General features: G+C 43.5%; 1 protein-coding gene across 4 annotated transcripts in view; it reads right to left on the bottom strand.

Moving 5' to 3' along the window:
- USP49 (ubiquitin specific peptidase 49) overlaps positions 1 to 25712 on the bottom strand; it is a 109738-nt gene that overhangs the window by 74988 nt on the left and 9038 nt on the right. The window contains exons 1-2 of one of the 4 annotated variants that reach the window (XM_059701713.1): positions 15957 to 16010; positions 12516 to 12597 (exon numbers count right to left, since the gene is read on the bottom strand). The exons of 1 other annotated variant lie outside the window; for it this stretch is intronic. The gene's annotated coding sequence lies outside the window, so the exon portion shown is untranslated. Of the gene's footprint in view, positions 1 to 12515; positions 12598 to 14582; positions 15283 to 15956; positions 16011 to 25712 lie in introns of those variants that run through there. 2 more of the 4 variants (XM_059701711.1, XM_059701712.1) reach the window with 2 other exon arrangements.

Raw genomic sequence — 25712 nt, 5'->3', positions numbered from 1 at the left:
GCACCGGGATCAGCGGAGACGCGAGGCCTCCCGGCACCGGGAGCAGTGTGACAGGGGGCAGCGCCCAAACCCCCTGATCGCCCCGCAGCTCTGTGTGTGACAGGGGGTGGGGCCACAACCTCCCTATCCGCCCTGCTCTGTTTGTGACAGGGGAAGGCGCCCCAACCCCCTGATCGGCCCTGCTCTGTGCCTGTTAGGGGGAGCTCCCCAACCCCCTGATCGGCCCTGCTCTGTGTGTGACAGGGTGGAGCCGCAACCTCCCCATCGGCCCTGCCCTGAGTGTGACAGGGGGTAGTGCCCCAACCCCCTGATCGGCCCTGCTCTGCATGTGACAGGGGGGAGCTCCCCAACCCCCTGATTGGCCCTGCTCTGTGTGTGACAGGGTGGAGCCACAACCTCCCCATCGGCCCTGCCCTGAGTGTGACAGGGGATAGTGCCCCAACCCCCTGATCGGCCCTGCTCTGCATGTGACAGGGGGAGCTCCCCAACCCCCTGATCGACCCTGCTCTGTGTGTGACAGGGGGGAGCTCCCTAACCCCCTGATCGGCCCTGCTCTGCGTGTGACAGGGTACGGAGCCCCAACCCCGATGGGCCCTGCTCTGTGCGTGACAGGGGGCAGCGCCCCAACCCCCTGATCGGCCGGCTCTGTATGTGACAGGGATGGCACCACAACCCCCTGATCTGCCCTGCTCTGTGCGTGACAGAGGGTGGTGCTGCAACCTCCCCATCGACCCTGCCTTGAGTGTGACAGGGGGCGGCGCCCCAACCCCCCAATCGGCCCTACCCTGAGCGTGACTGAGGGTGGCATCACAACCTCCTGATCCGCCCTGCTCTGTGCATGACAGGGGGCGGCACCCCAACTCCCCAATTGGCCCTGCTCTGAGCCCGACCAGGGGCTGCGGGGCAGGCACCTAGGGATTGGACTTGCCCTCTGCCACCCGGGAGTGGGCCTAAGCCAGCAGGTCGTTATCTCCCGAGGGGTCCCAGACTGAGAGGGCACAAGTGGGGCTGAGGGACATCCCCCCCCCCCGGCCGGTGCACAAATTTTTCTGCACCGGGCCTCTAGTCCTATCTAATAAAAGAGAAACATGGCAATTAGCCATACATCTGCTACCCTTCCCATTGGCTAATCAGGGCAATATGCAAATTAACTGCCATCATCCCCTCACCCAGGCTGGCCAGGCACCCCAGTGGGGACACCCACCCTGATCCAGGACACCCCTCAGGGCAAACCAGCCAGCCTCACCCATGCACCAGGTCTCTATCCTATATAGTAAAAGGGTAATATGCCTCCCAGCACCGGGATCAGCGGAGCCGAGAGGCCTCCCGGCACTGGGATCAGCGTGACAGGGGGCAGCGCCCAAACCCCGTGATCACCCTGCGGCTCTGTGTGTGACAGGGGGTGGGGCCACAACCTCCCTATCCGCCCTGCTCTGTTCGTGACAGGGGAAGGCGCCCCAACCTCCTGATCAGTCCTGCACTGTGCCTGATACGGGGGAGCTCCCCAACCCCTTGATCGCCCTGTGGCTCTGTGTGTGACAGGGTGTGGCGCCCCAACCCTCCCGCACCCCCCCCCCCGGGCCCTGCTCTGTGTGTGACAGGGTAGAGCCATAACCTCCCCATCGGCCCTGCCCTGAGTGTGACAGTGGCGGCGCCCCAACCCCCTGATCGGCCCTGCTCTGTGGGTGATAGAGAGCGGTGCCCCAAGCCCCCCTCCACGGGCCCTGCTCTGTGTGTGATGGGGTAGAGCCATAACCTCCCCATCAGCCCTGCCCTGAGTGTGACAGTGGCGGCGCCCCAACCCCCTGATCGGCCCTGCTCTGTGGGTGATAGAGGGCGGTGCCCCAACCCCCTGATCCGCCCTGCTCTGTGCGTGACAGGGTGGCACCGCAACCTCCCCATCGACCCTGCCTTGAGTGTGAGAGGGGGCGGTGCCCCAACCCCCCAATCAGCCCTACCCTGAGCGTGACTGAGGGTGGCATCACAACCTCCCGATCCGCCCTGTTCTGTGCATGACAGGGGGCGGCGCCCCAACTCCCCAATCAGCCCTGCTCTGAGCCTGACCAGGGGCTGCATCTAGGGATTGGGCCTGCCCTCTGCCACCTGGGAGCAGGCCTAAGCCAGCAGGTCATTATCTCCCGAGGGGTCCCAGACTGCGAGAGGGCACAGGCCAGGCTGAGGGGTCCCCCTCCCCCCCGAGTGCACAAATTTTTGTGCACCGGGCCGCTAGTCCTATATAATAAGAGCCTAATATGCAAATCAACTGAACAGCAGGACGACCAGTTGCTATGACACACACTGACCACCAGGGGGAAGACAACGCAGGAGCTGCCCCTAGCCTGCAGGCCCCAGGCCATTCAAGGCGGGTGCCAGCAGGGGCCCACCCGATCGCCCTGCCGGTCACCCCACAGATCAACCCTGATTGCCAGCCAGGCCTAGGGACCTACCCATGCACAATTTTGTGCACTGGGCCTCTAGTCTATAATAATAAAAGGGTACTATGCTAATTAGAGCAGACGTCTTCCAGATAAAGCCGCAGCAGCTGCCTGAGGCTCAGGCAAGCGGCGGATGGTGGCTGCCGCTGCGAGGGCCAAGACTCAGGCAGCCGTGGTGGCCGGCAGTGGCAGAGGTGTGATGGGGGTGTTGCCTTCCCCTGATCGGCACAGTCGCCTCCCGCAGAGGTAGGCCAGAGGCAGCAGCAGTGAGGGGGTGATTGGGGAGGTGCCTTCTCCTGATCGGCTGGTTGCCTCCCCCTGGGGAGCGGGCCTAAGCCATCAGTAGGACATCCCCTGAGGGCTCCCAGACTGTGAGAGGGGGCAGGCTAGGCTGAGGGACCCCCTCCAGTGCATGAATTTTCGTGCACTGGGTCTCTAGTATTTAATATAAGCTACTTAGAGTCAATGAGTGTTAAGTGCGTAGTTATTGATCAAGTGATAGGCTCTTCATGGACAGGCAAGCAGAGGTGTTGCCTGCTATTTACTCAGTTTTATGACATTTGGAGCACTGTAAACAGGGGGAAATCGCTGGATTTGAGGTTTTTATAAAAATAATCTCCTATTGATTTTTGTCTAGGAGTGACTTTTATTTTGTTTTGTTTTCCAAACATATTTTTATTGATTTCAGAGAGGGGGGAGAGACATAGAAACATCAATGATGAGAAAGAATCATTGACTGCCTGCCTCCTGCACGCCCCACACTGGTGATCATGTGGGGATCGAGCCCGCAACCCAGGCATGTATCTTGACCAGGAATTGAACCATGACCTCCTGGTTCATAGGTCGATGCTTAACCACTGAGACACCCCGGCTGAGCGAAGGGTGACTTTTAAATAGTCTAATATGCTGAAGCACTTTCTGACCAAATCTATTCTAGTAAAAACACTTGCTCTCAATTTTCAGCATAAATAAAGACAATGAGAATAGATTAGATAGGTGGTTTAACTGTAACATACTTCATAGCTTTCAAGTTGAATGTTTAAAAATGTTTGCTTCATCATTTCTTGCCATCAGGAAGAAAACATACTTTAAGCTTCTATATAAAGTTTGATGTTTTTTCCTTTTTGAAGTCTGAGAAAATGTTTAATATCTCACAAAATATAACACATAACCAAAAGTTCCTCCAGCTTAAGAAAATAAATATACTACTATTTTTATTGTTTCATGCTTACTTCACAGAAAGGAAATAGCTAACTAGGATATGAAGAAATGCTCAAACTCACTAAGAATAAGAAAATCTAAATTAAAATGAAACATTATTAAATGGCAAAAATTAGAAATGTGGACAATACCAGGAGCTGGGGTGATGGGGAATACAATGCCTATGGAATGTAAACTGATACGCCCATTCAACAACCTAACAATACTTATTCCACAATGCCACTGAAAACACTTAAAAAACTGTATTGCTTCCTCAGGAAAAGAAAGCACAAACACTGTGAAAGCACAAATATTGAGTCTGTATCACAAAGAAATTCTGAAACACATCCATAATGGACATGTACAAGACTGCTTATTGGTAGCATTGTTTATGGTAGCCTAGGCATCCATCACTATGGGAATGGATGCACACCATGGAATACTATGCTGCAATTAGGACCAATTAGCCAATATACATCCAAAAACATACTTAGCTCTTAAAACAATGCTAAGTGAAATAGTAAAAACCAGAGCAAGTTCTATAGCATTCTTACAGGTAGAATTCTATAGCCAATTTCTACAGTAGTATGACATAATAAGGAATTTTGGAATTAAAGATACATATGGAATCAAAGACATATAGCTAACACATTAGAAAGGGTGCTTGTGGGGTGGGAGAGGAAATTGGGCACAGGAAGGGGGCTGAACAAAGTTAGACTGTGCCCAAATCACAGACTATGAAGTCCAAATTCAAAATATTTCATTTATGTATATTAATTTATTCATTTTTTTTAAATTTGTATTTATTGATTTCAAAGAGAAGAGAGGAAAGAAACATTGATTTGTTGTTCCACCTATTTATGCATTCATTGGTTGCTTCTTATATGTGCCCTGACCGGGAATCAAAACTGCACCTGGCATGTCAGGATGATGCTTTAAACAAGTGAGCTAACTGGCAGGACCTATTCAGTAAAAAAAAAAAAAAAAAAAAATTAAAATAAAGATAACAATTCCTGACCTTTACTTGTGGTAAATAAATAATAAAAAACATAAAGCACATATATACATACATCAAAATGACGGAACTTTTTTTATATAAATAAATGGGAGATGGCAATGTAACCATGAAACGACATACATCGAGTCTGACGTAACCTGAGGACTGCCTGTGGTATGAGAAAATCATCATTCTTAAAATAGATTAATTTTATAGCATAAAAATTTATACTTACAATTTTTCCATCAAATATAAACACATCTTGAAATTCTTTAAAATAACAAAATTAAATAAAAAGTTGAAATACAAAAAGAAATCTAAAGCCCTACAAAATTACATTGTCACATTTCAGTTCACAGCTAAAACATCTTTTCTCGTGGCTCTTAAGTGTGAGACAATTTTTTTTTTAATTTTTCTACTTTATTTGTTCTATGAAATTTCCCACAAAAAACTATTTCAACTGCTCCAGGAACACTTCTTGCCAGATTTCTGTTTTCTAAAAGATTTCACAAGCCGAATGCTGGCTGTCAATGTAGGTGTTGCAGCTAATATGGCTCATTACACAGCACTGCTAACAAAATTAACACATTCAGTGAATGGTGACATATCTATTCCACAGAAAATGATGCTTTCCCCCGAAATTACCTATTCCCCTCTTTTTTACAAACCCCAAATGTTAATTAGTATACATGATAATATTAGTAAACAAAACCAATAGCAACTCATAGGACATCATGTGTCTAGCGCTTTAAAATTATAACTCTTCAGTATTTTATTCTTTAATCCTTTGCGGTCCAATTTTATTTTTGGAATTCAAACAGTCTGGTCCAAATTAATTGACGGAATTGAATGTTGAACCGGTTTGCCTCGACCTCAGCCTCGACGTTGGACCTGCTCCTAGCGCCTGGTCTGTCGAGTCAGCCTCCATGTTGGACCGAAAAGGGTTAATACTAAGTGTTAGTAGGTGGGAGGATCAAAGCTGAAGAACAGGAATGGTTGGGCTAACCATCCACACTACTGGAAAAATCAAAGTCACTTGATCTGTCAGTGGGGTCTGAAGAATCATCACCGTACATAATAAAGACAACACAGGCTTACAAACAATAATAGAGACTGACCAGCATGGCTCAGTGGTTGAGGTTCAACCTATGAACCAGGAGGTCAAGGTTTGATTCCCGGTCAAGGCACATGCCCGGGTTGTGGGCTTGATCCCCCAGTGAGGGGCGTGCAGGAGGCAGCGAATCAATGATTCTCTCTCATCATTGATGTTTCTATCTCTCTCTCCCTCTCCCTTCTTCTCTGAAATCAATTTTTTAAAAAAAGAAGATAATGTATTTTCATTGAATAACCTATAATAAAAGCATAATATGCTAATCAGACCAGACGTCCTTCCAGATGTCCTTCCGGACAACCTTCCAGATGAAGCTGTAGCGGTGGGTGTGGGCCGAGCCCCTTGCACAAATTTCATGCATCGGGCCTCTAGTAGTTAATATTGAGCTTACTATGTGTCAGTCACTGTTCTAAACATTTTATATGCATTATTTAATTAATCCTCACCACAACCCAATGAACTAGGTACTATTATTTTCTCCACTTTACAGATCATTTTTCAAATCAAATGTAAGCTTTTTCTCATTACCTTTGAAACCTCCACCAAATGGCCTCAACTTCCCTCTGTTCCCTCTTTGTTACCATTCCAGACATTTCTGACTCAAAAATATGACTGATGTTTCTCATACGAATTAATCAGTTCTCTTCTCTGGCCAACCTCCTCCTCCTTCTTCCTTACAAGCACAAAAAAATTCCTTCATGAAGATGCTCTCTTAACTCATTCCTTACATGCTTATTAAAAGTAAAGAATATAGAAGTATCTACACTAATAAAAGGGTAATATGCTAATTAGGCCAGGCATCTTCCAGACAAAGCCACAGTGACAGGGGCCAAGGCAGAGGCAGTTAGGGGCAATCAGGCTGGCAGGGGAGGGCAGTTGGGGGTGATCGGGCCAGCAGGGGAGGGCAGTTGGAGGCGATCAGGCTGGCAGGGGAGCAGTTAGGGGGTGATCAGATCGGCAGGCAGAGGCGGTTAGGGGTGATCAGGCTGGCAGGGGAGCAGTTAGGGGCATCAGGCCGGCAGACAGCAGTGGTTAGGGGTGATGAGGTAGGCAGGTAGGCGAGCAGTTAGGTCCCGGATTGTGAGAGGGTGCAGGCCGGGCTGAGGGACCTCAACCCCCACCACGTGCACGAATTTCGTGCACTGGGCATCTAGTAGAGTATAAAAAGTGGTTACCTTCCCCCGCAAAAAAGGGAATACCTCAAATAACAGTCCTTAACATTTTATAAAAATGGGAATATACTATACATATCATTCTATAATGTGACTTTTAAAAAATAACTTTACAACGGACATCTTTCTACATCAGCATATAGAGATCCACTGTATTCTTATTTTAAAATATATTTTTATTGATTTCAGAGAGGAAGGGAGGAGAAAGAGAAACATCAATGATGAGAGCGAATCATTGATTGGCTGCCTCCTGCACGCCCCCTACTGGGGCTCGAGCCTGCAATCTGAGCATGTGCCCTTGACCAGAACTGAACCTGGGACCCTTCAGTCCACAGTCCGACGCTCCATCCACTGAGCCAAACCGGCTAGGGCTCCACTGTATTCTTAACAACTTAGTGGCATTCCACTGTGGGGACCCATCATACATAATTTAACAAGTCCCTAACTGAGGAACTTCATTTTTTACTATAACAAACAATGCTATAAAGAAAAGCTGTACTACAGTTTCCATGCAAGTGTATGAATATTTTCTATAGGACGAATTTCTAGAAGTGGAATTACTTGGTCACTGGGTTCACACATTTTAAATTCCAATAGGCATTGTTAAATTTACCTCCAAGGAAACTTACATTCCCACCAACAGTGTATGAAACTTCCAATTTTCCCACATCCTCATTCACTACTGGCTATCATCAACTTGTTTAATCTTTCAATCTAATAGGCAAAAAATAGTAATTATATGTTTTATTTTATATTTATTTAAATGATTAGGATTACTGACTTTACAGTTTAAATACATTTTTGAATTTATTATTAGTTGTAAATTAAGCTGAACTGCCTATAAAAATAAGAAGTATTCAAGAAGCACATTAACAATATAACTGGGGAGACTGGTAATGTCTAACCAATTTGGGATTTTTAGCATGGAGTAGACAATGAAGCCAACCACAAATGGTTTGATTTCTTCATAAAAGCATATATCTTTCAAGTGAAATGCAATGTTGTCAGTTCTTCAAGCTATGCCATACATTTTAGAAATGTTTCTTTTAAAAGAGTATATTCAATTCCATAGTCATATATTAACTTTTTCATCTTTACTCATAACATCTCTTTGTGTGATCAGTCCACTCAATGATTTTTTATATGTTGCTTATTAATCTGACCTTTGACCTTTTATCTCATTACACTCTTAAAGCGAGAGTGTAATTAGTATCTAGCCACGAACTCCCAACATAATTAGGACAATAATATAGGTTGTTGTATTAGAACATTAAAAGAAGTAAATGTGAGGAAAACATATAGACCCACATATGCTATGAATGCTTACACAAATGCAATGTCCTTGAATGCTGATGCACTGTCAAAGGCTAGATGTCTATGATTATAATGCTACTCGCAATGATGGCTTAACTGAGCTATTCACACACTTTCTCACCTGATTTTCTTTGTGGCCACCTCCACACAACAATTTTTTGTCAGGAGAACTTTAATTAATTCTAACAGGGACTCTGACCTTATTATCCTAATAAATTAGTATCTCTAACTGCAAAAATAAGTACCACAAATTATCTAGCACACTAGAAAGGTTTGGGCTCAAAACTAATAAATCACTAAACCCATCTCTACCATTCCTTTAATTCTCAATTAAAATTATATTCCTCGCCCTGACTGGTTTGGCTCAGTGGATAGAGCGTCAGTCTGCGGACTGAAGGGTCCCAGGTTCGATTCCGGTCAAGGGCATGTACCTTGGTTGCAGGCACATCCCCAACAGAAGGTGTGCAGGAGGCAGCTGTTCGATGTTTCTCTCTCATCGATGTTTCTAACTCTCTATCCCTCTCCCTTCCTCTCTGTAAAAAATCAATAAAATAAATTTTAAAAAAAATAAAATAAAATTATATTCCTCACTACACAAACTGATCCTTACAACTTTTTCCAAAGTCAAAGTCTTGCTACTTTAATATGCCCACATGGCCTATCCAAGTGAGCGCATGACAGATACTACACATCACCTTTCTGGTGTGTCAGAGACTGGAAGAGATAGGCCAGGGGGCAGGAAAGAGCAGAACACCAATGTGACAGAGTGCTAAAACCAAGCAATAAATTATCTTTCAGTCACTCACGGCTGCATTTTGAAAAAGCTGATACAAATCAGGGCCTATCATTCCTTTGGAGGAATACAAGTGTCCTATGAAAGTACTTTCCTAACGCATAGCAACAGTGCTGCCCTGCCACCCCTCGCATAACAGGCCCAGCAAAAGGAGGACGGTTGGGTTCTAAAGACAATGACAAGAAGCTCTGTATACTGACAATGGGAGGGACCAGTGAAGATCAGCTTTCTGGGCTGTAAACTATGCCAGACTGTTCTGCTAATCCTCCCCAAATCCCACAACGTTGGGGTGGGGTGGGGACAGAATAGAAAAGTCCAAAATTGAATCAAGGACTGTTGCTCTGGATTACAGGAGGTCATAACACTCCTACTTAAATGTGGGGGCAGGGGAGGGTGCAGGGAAGGGACATATACAAAAGCCTGCATTTATTAAAAACACAAAAATAAATTTTAGCCTTGATCCTTCTGATGTACTAGCCAACATCTGCCCCCGGTCACTTGCCAGCCATGCTGCACGGAAGGCAGAGTGGCAGGCGTTTTCACACAGGGAGGCTGGAAGAGATGCTACTAGAGTGTAAATTACTAATTAGCTCAGTAGAAGACAAAGAGAGAAAATACCTGTCACAGGATGCCGTTTACAACATGACACACAATAAAAACAACTCTGCACATTTCAGAAGAGCACCTTACTTTTCAGACTTCCATTAACATGTAAATGGCAAAGGAACAGTATTATATAGTCTTTAAAAACTGCCCATGCCTCAGAAACAATAATGTCTGACTGGGAAGAATGCTTTCCAAATAATTTGTAATTTTATCACCTTATGAAAGCAAAGTGTTTTTAATTATTACAATCAACTGTAATAAGAAGCTATATTTCATCAGTTTGATGATCACTTAAAATGGGGGAAAGGAAAAAAGGCTTACAAGTGCTGTATTTTACATCTGTTAGGATACAGCTAATAGTCCTTTCACTAAAATCAGACAGGGCTCATTCTGCAGGACCTATCTTTACCAAAAGGACAAGCTACCATTTTAACAATAAAGACTGAGAATGACCTGGAAGGTGGCAGTGGAGATGGGGTCAATTAAATCTCCTTATATGACAACGGAAAAGACTCCCAAAATTCAGGTTATTTGGGGGAAGATAATAGAATATTACAATATTTCTATTCATTCCCTTACCATAAGGCAAACCTATGTATGAATTGCAACCAATGGTCTTATACATTTTCCACTTAGATCTTTTCCATCTCCTAGAAGCTACAAAAGGATCTTCAGAATACATCTTAGGCATGGTGTTGAACAGCCCTGTGGCTCCTGTTTTCACATAATAACCTCCCATACATCACCAATACTTAGCAAATCCTGAGGACCCACTCATGTGTGAGCACACCATGCCAGGTCCCCAACAGAGGGGTACACCATGACACAGTTTTTACTGATGTGGGAGGGGCGGACAAACTCATCATTCATAGGTAAAATAATGTTTTTCCAAATAGAATGAAGAAAACAAACCATAATAGCACAAAATCCACTGTGATTCCTTTGCTTCACATGCTTGACTAAAATAAAATACATACCAACTTGCTGATACACTCAAGACATTCTTCCCTTCTCTTTTAAATATTAAGGCCTTCATATCCATTTCTTTTTAAAATTTACTTGTTTAGAAATACCCAAGTGAGATAAAATAATAAAACGAAAACAACTGGTGATTTTAAATAAGGGTATATAGAAGTTCCCTGTACCATTTTTGTAACTTTTCTGTAAGTCTAAAACATTAAAAAAAAATTTTAAAGTCACCCAAAAAAATCAAGTTATTAACCACACATATTCTCTAATAGGGTTGTCAAGTTTCAACCAGTTGACAAACTTTGCTCATGCTAGGCACTTAGTAAACACTAATTATTAGGTATCTTTTTAAAAGAATGGATCATTTGTACCAAATGAATCACTGGGTGGGGGATGCTGATAATAGGGGAGGCTATGCATGTGTGGGGGCAGAGGATAAATAGTAAATCTCTATACCTTTCCCTCAATTTTGCTGTGAACCTAAAACTGCTCTAAAAAGATAAAGTCTTGCCCTGGCTGGGTGGCTCAGTTGATTGGAGCATTGTCCCACACACCAAAGAAGGTTGCGGGTTTGATTCCTGGTCAGGGCTCATTCCTAGGTTGCAGGTTCGATCCCTGGTCAGGGCAGGTACAGAAGGCAACCAATTGATGTTTCTCTCTCTCTCTCTCTCTCTCCAAAAAAATAAAATAAAATAAAAATCAATAAACATATCCTTGGGTGAAGATAAAAAAATTAAAAAATAATAAAGTTTTAATTTTATAAAAATGAATGCATCATTTTACTTAACCAAATTAAAGCATGCATAAATGTACTTAGTATATTATTTATATAGGCAAACAAACAGATGATAGTAAAAAGTCAGCCAAGAGTCTGACAAGATATTGCTTAGGGATATCTGCAGTGAATTCTGAGTTCCATTTTTCTTCAATGGCAACAATCTTACAACTACAAACCTGTAGGATATATAACAAGACCAGGGCCCTTTTCTAGCTAAAAACATGAACAGGTAACCATTAATCTGCAATGCTATTAGGCATTTTTTAATTGTTTTTGAGTCATTTTGTCTTATAAAAACAAGTTTATAATGAAAAATTAGGAGTAAGAACCTTGATGCAATCTTTGCATTAGCTATAACCCTTAGGGTGTTTGTCTCAGGTTCCCCATCTAGAAAGGACCTGAGAAATAGTTAATAACAGAACCAAAGGGATAATTTAAGGATTGGCAAACAAGACACATTAAGGGATTAAAATAAACCAGCACTGTTTAATCTGGAGAAGAGCATGCATGGTAAAGGATAACTTCACAACAGTCAGTAGAGACAAAGCACAATGAATCAGAGCACACACTTTGCCAGCAAAATGCGAACGTTGGAATCCTATCCCCCACCACTTGGTAGAAATTTCCCTTATAAACTATTTAAAAAAAAAAAAAAAGATTAATTGTATCATTTAGTTACTACTTGGCAAAAGAAAAACTCCAAATGTTACTTGTAGTAAAAGATTATCTGAGTATAACCTTGGGCAAATCACTTAATCTCAGGGAGCCTCTATTTCTTCACCTGTAAAATGGGAACAGGAACAGTGCCAATCTCATAGGATTGATGTGAGGAGTAAATGAGTTATAATCTGTAAAGAGTTTACAACCATGTCTGACACAAAAACACTATAGATGGCAGCTATAATTATTAAGTTTATGAAGAACTAGCATCTTCCTAATACTTTAATTAGCAGATATTTTTACTCAAAAATCGAGAATGGGGCCAGAGAACAAATGTAAATATAAAATTAAGTGTGTGCTAGTTAGACAGAAAGCAGACTCTCCTTATAGAGAATATAATTAAATGCTGGAAAAGATTATCTACAAAGGCTGCCACATTTCCTATGAAGATTTATGAAAATAGAATAAATTTTTATCTACCTGGAATGATTTAAGTGGGATATTGACTGAAGTTGCTGGATAAACTAGAGGTCCTTTCAAGTTTTCGTCCCATCCAAAGAATCTACAATTAACCAGAAAGACATTTAATTATGTACAACCTACTTATTCAAATCTGGATAAGCTTAAAAGTTTTTGCTTATCAAATACGATTATAAACAAAATAAAGTTAACTTGAATAGAATTCTACTTGATGAACAAATGAAATAAAGCTTAAATTTATCACCAGAATTATTACTGATAAATAGTATCAGCTGAACTAAACGATTATCCATTTTCAGTTTTAGGAGTGTCAAGTAAGAAATAACCATTCACAGAGAATTGATGATTTAGCACACTATGGCAGCAGACAGAAACAAAAGACAGGACTGAGCCAGACTCTTCTCCTTGGTGGTTCTTATACCTTATATTTTCTTCTTTATCAAGATTATTAAGTCTAAAATAATTTATGTAAGAACACAAGTATAAAACAATTACATTATTAAAATGGCAATACCATTTTACTAGCAATTCCAGCCCAAACACATCTGTAAAGAAGGAAATTCTCACACACATCTCACAGAAACACACACCTCATACCAAAGTTACTCTTCAGCTTGAAAGTTAATATTTAAGATTAATCTTCTTGAAACTTAGCAGCAAAAATAGTAATTTTTTGAAATCCTGTGAAAGTGCTAAATCAATCTAGTCACCTTGAACACCTGCTTAACAGAATCCAGAATCCATGAATAGTTAGCAGCTGAATTCAGAAAGATTTAAGATTCTAAGTTATTTATATATATTAACAACCATTGTTTTTAATATCCACAAATCAAAATTGAATCTTTGCTATTACAAAGGCCTTTACCCCAATCTTTGGTTTTCCACAAACACCCACAAAACAGTAATACTCCAAAAACTTTACCTGCCTTTGAAAAAAAATTATCTTTGTGTATCTCAATGTATACTAATGAAATAACCTCAAATAAGATTCTCAAGAACAGTTTGCACTTTTTAAAGTAAATTATAGTCTATCCTTTAGCACTATTAAGTATAATCATTCGTATTCTTAGCTAAATGTAAGACCTTCAGACTAAAAATCATCCAGATACTCAGTAATAACCAACATTTTGTCCCAAATTTCTTATCTTCCTTTAATTTCCCAAAGTGTCTTAAAAATAAAAATCTTCTGTAAAGTTAATATTAATATTGGCTTTCTTTATTCACAACTACAAAATAGGAGAGGCAGTGAGCTGTCCAAGGCTCCAGCTTGCATTATATTACAGAAGTTTTCTCCATGATAAAAATTACTCATAAATTCATTATCTAACCAAAAAGGTAAGTCCCACTCCAAAATCCTCCACTACTCTACAAATCTCCCTTTCTTTATTTGATTTTGCTAAATGGATGCTACACTATGAAATGTCCCACACAAAGCTAAAGGCAGCTCAGGAACTCAAAGCCCTCACAGCCCTGATCTAAATCTCTTCCTCAGCAAACTTCCCTGGTTGGTCATTTGCGTTTTTCTGAAATGATTTTTCAGTATTCTCCAGCCACCAAACACAGCTAGGTGGAAATCTGGTTATTTATCAAAACAAAAAGATCTTCATCTGTATCTCACTAACAGTGGGCTCGCCACTGAAAATGAAAATGCTGTGGATAAAGCGCTCTGCTTGCCCAGTGCCAGTCAGGTACAATACAGCACGATCACACCACACAGGCACAGCCACCCTGTTAAAAAAAAAAAAAAATGCATCCCGTTTTCCCAAGATCACAACCCCGGTGAAATGCAGAGGTTTTCAGCACCGAGTTGATGCTTTATCATTCAGACAAGAACAGTATCAAATCAAATGAGTCTCATCTCTTCATAGTGGGCATGAGTCGAATTAAAAACAATGAAAGGTAGAAGCAGATTCAAAATTCCTTGGAGAGAGAAAGAGGTTTCTGAAATTTCCTACTTTTATGGACAAAAGGACTCGAGACAGTTTCAACACAGTTCTCTTCTCAACAAAGAACTCCTCCCCACTCGACTTAGTTTTTACCCCTACCTCTGGGTCTCTTTTCACTCACCATGGTTCCTCCTCTTCTGCACCAAAGGCTCCCTACACTCGAACCTTCCCTGTGGCCTCTGTGCCCTGACCCAGGCAGCCCTTCTGGAGTCTCTCCCCGCAACATGCACACCTGACTCCCCGCCTCGGCACCATACCCCAGGTCTGCATCCATCAGGATGCCTCTGGCCTTCCTGAACCCTGTTTTCTTCCCGCACTCCCCTTCTCATCATTTACATCCCGGGCCCGTCTCTGCCTTGCTCCTCTCACCCTCCGCTCTCAGCCCCATCTCTTCACTATTTTCACCTCGGATCTTGCTGAACCTCAACAATTAGCACCATCCCGCAGTTACCCTGTCCCACACCGCCATCACTTCTTACTCCCGTCCTCTCTTTTCTTTCAGCCTTTCTGGTCCCCGAGTTGTCCTATAAACGCCCTAGCTCTCATCTCTGTGTCCTTGCACCCTTCCACTACGCTCTTATTCCTAACTCCACCTGGTACTCGTCCAGTGTTTCATTCACCCTCTTGCACTTCCGAGAATTTACACCCATTGCCCACCACTAACCCGTTACCTTTCTCAGAACCTCGCAGTTCCCACCCACCGCCAGTCCTGATCCTTCAGCTCATCTCGCTCTGCACTAGTTCACACCCTCGTCACGTCTGGCTCTTAATCACTCTCTCTCCTCTGCTCCCAACTACTACCCCAGCCCTGCCTCTCCTCGCCGCCCACTTCCAACTCTAACCTCAGCATCCATCACCCCACCACCATCCCCTGCAAAGCTTTCCCCTTCAAGCCCTTGCTCTTACACCTAAGCCCAGGATGCCTCTTCCAAACCCGGGTCTTCCTAACCTCGTTCCTTGCCCGGCTTCCTTAACACCCTCCCTGGTTCCTGCCTCCTTTCTGCCTCCTAGGCTGGCTTGTCTCCTGCCTTCGCACCCTTTCTCCCCTTAATCCTCATGTCATTCTTAGACCCGTTCCCGCAACCGCCCCGCAAGCCTTCCTTCCTCTCCTCCTCCTCAAGGCTTTTACCCAAACCCAGTCGTCGCCCACCCCGCCAAAACCCAGCGCCGGCGCGCCTGGACCGCGGTCTCTCGCCTCCCGCCGGCCCCCGCCCCGGGCGCCTCCGGCCCGCCAGCGCCGCGGTCCCGCCCCCTGCCGCCGCTCCTCCCGCCCGCGAGGCGCGCGCCGCCTTTGTCGCCCCTCACCCGGTGTGAGGATTTTGCTTCTTTAAAGGGGAGGGCCAGTGAGCCGGAGACTCCTGTCCCCGCCTCCGAGTCTTGGAATGGGCTCCCTGGCCGCCCTGGTCCCCGTCTCCCCCACCCCCCGGAGCTACCCCCTTTGCCGCCTCCCCACCACCTCCGCCCCCTCCCTCGACATCCCCCCCCCTCTATTTACCGCCATCATCTGCACGCGCGAGCTGTCACCCGGACGCGAGACAACCGAACTCGGCCCCGCCCCCTTCCCACCCATTGGTCCGCACGCCGGAGCCCCGCCCCCGGCCCCCGCATTGCGCCAACGGCGCAGCGCTGGGCCCAGACCCCGGCGTCCGCTCCCAGGGTTCGCGCCGCGGGCGCAAAGTTTAGGGTCAACCATAAACGCAAGGCCAACTTGAGCCTAGCGTAAGGGGCGGCGGCGTAGAGGGACGCTAAGAATCGCGCATCGAAGTTTGGTTGAAGCACAAGAGGGGTAAATAAGGAGGTTTCCAGACAAAGAGACTCTCAAGGTACCGAGTCTTCGGTCCGTCCCTCCTCCTTAAAGGGCCAGACTCCCTAGCTTAGCCCGTCGCCGTTTCCTTCTCCCTCGCCCCTCAGCCGTGGAACAGTGAAGGAATATTCCATTAGTTCCCCGCACTCTTTTTGGAGCTCCTTTAACATCTCTCACCACCGCCACGGGGGAAAGCCGTTCTCACTACCCCGTGTATGCTTTTGTTTTGTTCTGTTAAAAGACTCAAGTTTTAACCGGGCGGTTTGTTGCGAACGCAGCAGCCTCCGAGCCGTGCGCCTTTGCCAAAAGTTACTGCTGGCTTCCAGACGGGAGAGCACGTGTCTGACTTTTGTCGCTGACGATCGAGGCGGGATTCAGCTGTTTTATGGAAATGCCCTCGAGGAAGTTTCACTCCGATAACTGAGGACGGTCGTTCTGCAGGTGGAGGGGATGGAGACCAAAGGGAAGCGGACGAGCCTCCTGTCTCGGAGAAGGTTCCTTCCCGGGCAGCCTCGGGTGCATGGTCCTGACCTAACTCGTGCGCGGTGACGGTCCCCCAAGTAAGACCGACACTGTTACATCACCCAGCACATGACTAACGCAGGTAAAGGCTTACATTTAAACATAAGGACATATGCGTTATCAGCTACACTGGCACAAGGCTACCCACTTGGAAATATGAAATGGAGACGCACAAAGGCCAAAGAACAGTAAAGTAAGAAGGGGGAAACAGCACTGCGTGTCTAAGCATGAAACTACAATGCCTGGAGCCGAGCGCAATTATGTGTGAAAACATTTCCAAAGGCAATGAACTTGGACATTTTAAAGAGATTTGATGGAAGGACAGGACCTGGTGATTGATTGATTTGGTGAGGATTTTGTCATGTGGCTCGAGGTCGAAGTTAGATATAAAATTCAGCATTCCCTTTGTTCTCTATCACCTTTAACATTATTCTTTTTAAGAAATTCTTATCTTACATTATAACTCCTTACTTATTTTCTGCCTTTGGTCCCCAAACCGCCCAAGAAAATTCTTGGATAATACAGATTGTATCTTATTCAATGTTAATTCCCTAACAAAGAGCCTGGCACATAATAGGTGCTTTTGTTGAGTGAAGGATTTGGGAGATACTTAAGACTTCTGAAGGAAGGGTGCTCTCAGAATAACAATCCAGCAGGGAAAGATTCTCAGTGCTGTGAGCATGTATGATTAGATCGGTGTTTCTCAAAGTGTGGCCTGTGGAGCCCTTGGGATCCCTGAGACCCTTCTGGGGGTGGGGGTGGTCTAAGATCAAAACTCTATTTTCATAATAATAAGATATTATTTGCCCTTGTTATTGTGATTACATTTGCACTGATATAAAAGTAATGACATAACCAATAAAGAAAAGAAAAAAAGAAAAATAAATGACAGGTAAAATTGTTACTGTCTTAACAATTTTAAGCAATGGCACTAAATTGTACTAGCAATCAAGGTTTTTATTCTTCATTGCCACCCATTCACAGGAAAAAAATACCTGTTCTACTTAAGGAAGTCCTTGGTGAAGCACTAAAAATTATTTGTTTTATTTAAGTACAGATCTTTTCAATAATGCTATTCAATGGATGTATGCATAGAGCACTTCTGTTCCTTACCTAAGCACAATGATTTTGAGGAAAAGCACTTGTGCAATTTCTCTGAATTTTGAACTGAATTAGCAACTTTCTTCGTGGACTACCACTTTTACTTGAAAGAACAGCTAACAGATAAACTAAAGTAATTCAACCTTAGGCCTCTGACAGATATTTTCTCAAAAATAAACAAAGTGAGCCTGACAAGCATTTGTTAGCAATGATAAGACTCATGCCCTCAAACAAAACTTAGAATTTTTTAAACACTTGTATCCATCACTGTGAGCTTAACAGCTTCCTGGGGCTTTTCTGGTGAGATTGTGATTTTGATACTATATGATGAAATGTGTGTCAAAATTTACAAGATCTGCAGTATTTTCCAAATGAACAATCACACCTTGGTAAAAAGATCCCTTCCAAGTGCAAAATAAACCAATGAATGCTAATATACAAGAGCACAAAAAGTTCACTGAGTCTGAGATTCCACAGTGCAACTAACCTTAACTGGGACTGTGATGTAGTATCAAAGAATTTCCACAATTATCTGAAAAGATTTTGTTGTTGTTGTTAATCCTCACCAGAGGACACTTTTCCCCCACTGCTTTTCAGAGAGAGGAGGAAGGGAGGAAGGGAAAGAAAGAGAGAAACATCAATGTGCGAGAAATACACCCACTGGTTGCCACTCCAATGTGCTGTACCCCCCAGGCTGGGAGCAAACCCTCAAGCCAGCTATGTGCCCTAAACCAGGAATTGAACCCAAGACCCTTCACAGAGAGCAGGCTAAAACTCTAACCACTGAGAACACCAGCCATGTCTGAAAATATTATTAATATACTCCTCCCCTTTTCCAACTACACATCTATGTGAGGTTGGACTTTCTTCATATTCTTCAACCAAAACTAGAGATTTAATGCAGAAACAGATATGAGAATTCACTCTCTTCTATTATGCCAGACATTCAAGAGATTTGCAAAAATATAAAACAAGGCCACTCTTCTCACTAAAATTTTTTAAATAGTCAAATATTTTATTTATGTTAACATGCGATAGATTTAGTGTTACCTTTAAATGAATTAAATACTTTCATTTTTTCACTATACATTTTTATGAAGGTAAATATCGATATAACCTACATAAACAAAAGCTCTTTGGGGTACTCAATAATGTTTAAGAACACCTAGGAGTCCTGAGACCAAAACGTTTAAGAACTAAGTGTTAGATGAAAGCAGACAGAATAAGAAGGCTATTTTTTGACAATTCAGATATGAGACAACTATGCAGGATAGCTAACAAAAGATTTTATTGTAGCTTCAGAGTTAAGAGCTTAGGTAGTTCATCAATGAGGAATGGAAAACAGAATCAGGAACACTGGACTTTGTTTAAAAACAACTGATTACAAATGCAATCATGATACACATGGCATTAAAAAAAAAAACATTCAGAGACAGCCAAAATAAAGGCTTGGGAACTGAGGGGAAACAGGAATGGATGTGCTTCAGTAAAAGACTAAAAGATATAGTTGTTTCTAACCCACTTCCTTTTTTTTAAGCCCAGCCCCTTTCTTTTTAGGTTAAAGGACAACAAGTAAAATGTTATCACTATGAATAAGTATTAAAAACCTATTTCCATGCTTAAGAGATGGTCCATACAACTGTGTTCACTGATCTGGTTACAAAAAAATACAAAAACCTATATGCTGAATATGTTCTATGAACCCTCTCTACGCTGCTTGTTCTCTAATACAACACTTTCCACTCACGAATTTTAACCTGCCACTAAACAGTAATGACCTCACAACCTCCCACCTTAAACATCCTCATCAAACACCAATACCTACAGCACCATTAAAAGATGCAAGAGCAGAAGAGAGACAGCATCTCCTTACCGACAAAGCACTGTTCTATTCTCACTTGAACCTCTCAAGGAGCTGATGAAATATGGAGGGTCGGAATCATCATTCCCACTTTACAGATGAGACCCAAAAAGACCAACCTGATTGAAGCTACTGGGCAAATCAGAGACAGTACTATGGCCAGCACCCAGCCATCTGTCTCTAACACATGGTCTCTTCCCGTTAATAGGCTGCCTCAGAACAACTGTCAACTCTAATCCCTAGCCTTGCCTTTCCTACATGACAAAAGATTTCTACCCTTAAAAACAGGTCTATACCATCTGATGGGGCAGGAATGTGTTGGGAAATGAAACAGAGAATATAAGAGAATTAGGATTCTTTGTCATAATAGTTCCAAGAATTTTTTTTAACCTGCTAATTTCATCACAGAGACTAGGAATTATTTCTCTGCCATGAATCACCTCCTTATGAAAATATATATACTCATTATGCCAAATTCCATCCTAACAGAATAATTTTCAGATTCCATCGAGTATGTCATAATGGAAGAGTAACTGGGGGGCCACCAAGAAAGCCTGCTGTAAAGATTGCTTCATACATATTTATTTCCACTCATTCTAAAAGGTTCTATGTTTATGAAGAGAGTAGTCCAGCTTCCCAGAAACTGAATGAAAGGCCTGAAGGACTACAAAATGAAGGAGGAAATTCCATGGAGAGGACCCCAAATAAGGTGTCCAAAAGGCAGGGCAAGTTCTTGCTCCTGATAAGCCATTTGGACATTTCTCACGCCTGCTTTATTTTTGTCTTCCTGCTGTTTCCCTTCAGAGACTCATTTTTTGGATCATGAACTCTGGAGATACTTTAATGAACCCTATAAATCCTATTCCCCCAAAACTGTGCACCTACACGAAGCAGTCTCCAGTTTCAGGACATCTTAGGCCTCTTGAGGCTCCCCGTGGGGGCTGATGACCTGCAGTAATGTTAGAACCCCTACTTTAGGGTCATAGTTCATGCATACTCCAGCACCAGCTAACAACAAATCCCTCATTAAGCACAATACAGTGGGGCCTTGACTTACAAGTTTTTCGAGATACGAGCCGTCTCTCGGCCAATTTTTTGCTTTGAGTTGTGAGCTAAAATTTGGGTTACGAGCCAGCTTCAGATACCCCACCGCTAGTTGGCGCAGCGAACATCACAGTGTACGCCACAACATCAGCCCAGCATCACGTGTCTCACTCGTTCACTTTAAGCGGTTAGCGCTTAGTTGAAGCATCAGTGTTGTGCTCGCATTTGTGCTTGCAGTTATTTTGCAAAACTTCGTTTTTTCAACCATGGATCTGAAGAAAGTAAGTGCGAAGAACAGTGCTGAGAAGATGAAGCGGATGATGTGCATTGAATTAAAGAAAGAAATTATCAAAAAACATGACCGAGGTGTGCGTGTAATCAACTTGGCGAAGCAGTACAAGCGCAGCACTTCTACGATCTGCCATACTGAAGCAGAAGGAGTCGATACAGGCTACAACTCCAGCCAAGGGCGTTAAAATAATTTCTAAACAGCGGACATCTATCCATGAAAATATGGAGAAGCTGCTAATGGTGTGGTTAACGGAGAAGCAGCTTGCAGGAGATACCATGACGAAGACTATAATCTGCGAGAAGGCACGAGCTATTTACGCTGATTTGCTGCAGCAGACCCCAGGCACCTCAATGGATGAGGCATCGGGGTGAGCCGTTTAAAGCCAGTTGGGGCTGGTTCGAAAACTTTAAAAAGACGACCGGCATTCACTCCGTTGTCAGACATGGTGAGGCAGCGAGCGCGGATATAAAGGAAGGTGACATCAACGAGCTCATGGAGGAGCACTCCGAGGAACTGACAACGCAGGAGCTAAAGGAGCTACAGACGCAGCAGCACACGGAGGTTTTGCAGGAAATAGATGACACGGAGGAGGAGGAGGAGGAGGAGGAGGAGGAGGAGGAGGGGGAGGTTATCTCTATAAGTGAGATAAAGGAAATGTTGGGAATGAAGGAGAAACTTTCAGACTTTATTCAAAAGTAACACCCAGAAAAAATTGCAACTGGGCGTGCGATGGAACTATGTAATGACACTTGCCTAACTCATTTCAGAAATATTCTGAAAGGGAGGATGGAACAGATCTCATTGGACAGGTTTTTATCGAAAACTCCTGTAGATAAAAGTGATGAAAGTGTGGCGAAAAGGGCAAAAATCAGCAAATAAGATTCAGCTATTCAGTTCAGCCTTTCTCCTCCAACTCCATCAGCATCTTTAAGTCGTCTGATCTCCAAGGTAAATGCTGTACATTAAACTTAATAAAACAAGTTTATTGCACTACATTCTATTGTTCTGTATTGTGTTTTTATACAATATTCGTTATTTTTAAATACATTTATCTTATTTAAAAACATTTAACAAAACAATTGTGGTGTTTTTTGGGTGTCCGGAACGGATTAATGGCATTTCAATTCATTGTAATGGTGAAAATTGATTTGACATACGAGTAATTTGAGTTACGAGCTCCATCGCGGAACGAATTAAACTCGTAAGTCAAGGCCCCACTGTGCAATCTCTACAATCTGTGAGGGAAAGGGCAAGTATGTTTTGTTGGGTTTTTGTCTCAAGAGTGATAAAATCGGTGAAATACAGAGGAAAGGGATTTCCCTAGATTCGGCCAAGTCAAGGCTGCATGACATGTGGGAGGGATGGTGTTAAAGATATGAGTACTGAAGGTCAAACTAGCTGACCTAATGGGTCCCTTCTAATCCAAGAGACTGAATGACAGAAACTCACCTTGGGGAAAGTCTACCCCAGGAAGTGACTGCTCTAAGGCCAAAGACACCAACCCTTAGGAGAGGACCCAACTTGTAATACAACTGGTTTCAGCCACTCCACATGGCAACTGTAACTAGGGCCTACCGCCCAAAGCACTCAAACAGCAGCAGATACGGGGAGGGAGGCTGTTGGGAGAGACAGGCAGTACTGGGAGTTACAAAAAGGCCACACACATACCTCAGTCCTGCATGACTCTAGATCTTCTGTGAATGTCCTCAAAATGTTCAACCTATAGACCTTCCTATCTTGTACTTTAAGAGCCTCAACTTTCAAAACCTGGAAGATATGCTTAAGTGAGAGTTTCTAACCGCTCCTCTTACCTGCCAGGATTTGGAGATAGAAATTTCACTTCCTCATCCTGAAGCCTCAAAAATGAATACTAGACCCACTGGTGGGAAGGAATGGTGAGTTATTAGGTATTTTCTTCAGTGAAGCAATGACACCAATAGAGTTCAGGGAAATGTGACTACTTGGTACTCAAGATCCAAGGAAAGCAAGCAGGAGGCAGCACAGGAACAGGGTACAGTGAATCAGAACAGCACAGCAGAAACAGAGCAGGAACCCTCATGGATACAAGAAATGGACTAGACACTAAATAGAGCACAGTGTTTCCCCAAATTCCAGCACTTGCCTTCTGCCTCTATAGATTTTGCCATTTGCCGGGATCATCTGTACTATAACTTAATAGTTCTTTTTTGCAAAAAACTTACCCTCATCCTAAGGAATAAAGGGCTAGTTATGTTTTTCTCTAATATACATTAGAGTAAGACATAAGTGTTACTGTAACCATGTTTTCCACATTCCATCTGAAACCACCTGGCACCACAGAGGTCTAGGTGTCACACTGACACAGCTGGTAGCTAGGAGACCCAGTTGTGAAGTTTGGTCCTGACTCCAGCCTCATTTCTAGGCAGGCCCCTCTGGGGGCCACTGCTTTCCCATCTTAAAGGAGAACTAGATGAGTCCCACAGCTGCCCTGCGTAGCTCTGAGAGTCAACGTTGACAGATTTCTATGTGGCTCTGGCAAAGGTAGCCACTAAGGTGACTTGTTAGCAGGGTCCTAGAAATTCCCCCATTTCTGCGCTTTTGGGGGTTAGCTACAGGTGGAGAAAGGGGTAATGCACTTGGAAGCAAAGGACGTTGGGTAGAAGACAGCCTAGTGTAGAAGGAAGAACATGAGATTTGAACCCCAAAAATATGGCATCTCCATTTAGCAGCCAAGTTTAAGGTTTTTTTCATTTATAAAGTGAAGATAACCATGCCCTTTTTCCTTAAATTTATACATTTGCTCCTCAATTTTCTATCAACTGGAGCTTACAAAAATGCACACACTGATATTCCTAGACTCCTGAAAGCCCCATCCAAACTGGCACACAAGTAGTCTATGGATAACATTTAGCCCCTTCTCACTAGTTACTGGTTCCATTTTTGGCAATTTTGCAAGTGGAGGCATATGTTAAAATGTATTGCATTAGCCGCCTTTTTAGTGATAAATTTTCTTTAACTGACACAAAGGACAAACACAGGCAAAAGTAACTAAAGTGGCAGTTCTGAAAGCCTGAGCTAGACTTAAAGCTGGTCAAATGTATGCTCGAACAGGAAGAAGAATAAAAGTGAAGAATGTGTAGGAGTCAAGGCTGTGTCTAAAAGCAAAGGACAGTTAGGGAGTTTATATTATTTTTTAGGCTTCAGGGAACAGAATCTCCTTACAATGTATAAGTCTAGAATCAAATTTACCACATTCAGCTTCCATATCTTATTATGAATACATTATGTTCAAAATGATGTCTCAAATCATAAAGACTGGTGGCAGCCTACAGAAAAATACAAGTAGATACATCTGGATAAGAGCACATATAAATCAGAAGGCCAAAAACATAAGGTCTGTGCATTTTATTGTGTGTAAATGATATCTAAAACATACCTCAATTTCAATATAGCAAAAATAAATCAGAAAAGCAGGGGACGTGAGAACAACAAATGCAGAGGACAGGTCCTAGTTATAAAGTTGACTCGAGCTTCCTGCCAGCCAAAGCTAAAAGGGTCTACCGACAGATTCCTGCTGCAGAGCCCTATGTGTGAAAACAGTTTCTCCTTAGGTGCCTTCAAAGAGGGACAGTATCCTTGAGGGCAGCGTAGCAGTGTGTACATTAGACCATCCCCCACTGTGTATCTCATTGTTAGCCTGACTGAATGCTTCAGCAGCAGGAGTGGGGTGGGCAGGCAATGTTGATCAAATGAGCAGCTTGGAGGTGCAAAGGAGATGAGAAAGATCTCAGTGCATCGAGTCAACTGGGTGCATGCGAACTGGAGAGGCCTAGATACCGAGACCTAGGCAAGGGGTTTGGAACTGACTTCCTAGTGTGACTAATCTAGCTAAACCAAAAGGGACTCTGGCATCAGCCCTGTCCCAATCCAATTCATAAACAACTGGCTTAGTTAGAGGGAGTACTAACTGCAAAGTAACAGCCAAGAGCATTCCTGGGCACATCCACTGAGCTCCAGGTAGCAAAGGCCATTAACTAGACCATTTTCTCCATCTTCCTTCCAGTCACAGGATCCCTGAGTTTTAACTGGGCAAATGACTACTCAAATCAGAGGCTCTATAGCCTGCTGTCCCTTTCAACAAACTGTGGCCATAGTGGTTTGAGCAACTCCAGGTCATTCATATTCTTCTTTTTTTTTTTTTTTAATATATTTTATTGATTTTTTTACAGAGAGGAAGGGAGAGGGACAGAGAGTCAGAAACATCGATGAGAGAGAAACATCGACCAGCTGCCTCCTGCACACCCCCACCCCCCGGGGATGTGCCCGCAACCAAGGCACACGCCCCTGACCAGAATCGAACCCAGGACCCCTCAGTCCGCAGGCCGACGCTCTATCCACTGAGCCAAACCAGCCAGGGCCATTCATATTCTTTATAAAAGAAACTGCTTTGTTCTCTTTCCCCAGTGGAATGCGGACATAGAGCTGATGAGTCTGCTTTGCCCTTGCAGGCAAGGACAACAAGCTAGTGGTGGCTGAACAACAAGATTTAAAAAACCTAAGTTCCTGATGACCTTGTAGAGTGAAACCTGCCCTGGACCATCTGACTACCTCTGTTCTATTAAAAGAGAGATTAAACTTCTAATAGGCT

Source organism: Myotis daubentonii, chromosome 6 (assembly GCF_963259705.1).
Source record: "Myotis daubentonii chromosome 6, mMyoDau2.1, whole genome shotgun sequence".
Lineage (NCBI taxonomy): Eukaryota > Metazoa > Chordata > Mammalia > Chiroptera > Vespertilionidae > Myotis > Myotis daubentonii.
Note: the sequence above shows the minus strand (reverse complement) of the source record. Positions and strands in the feature narration are given on the sequence as shown.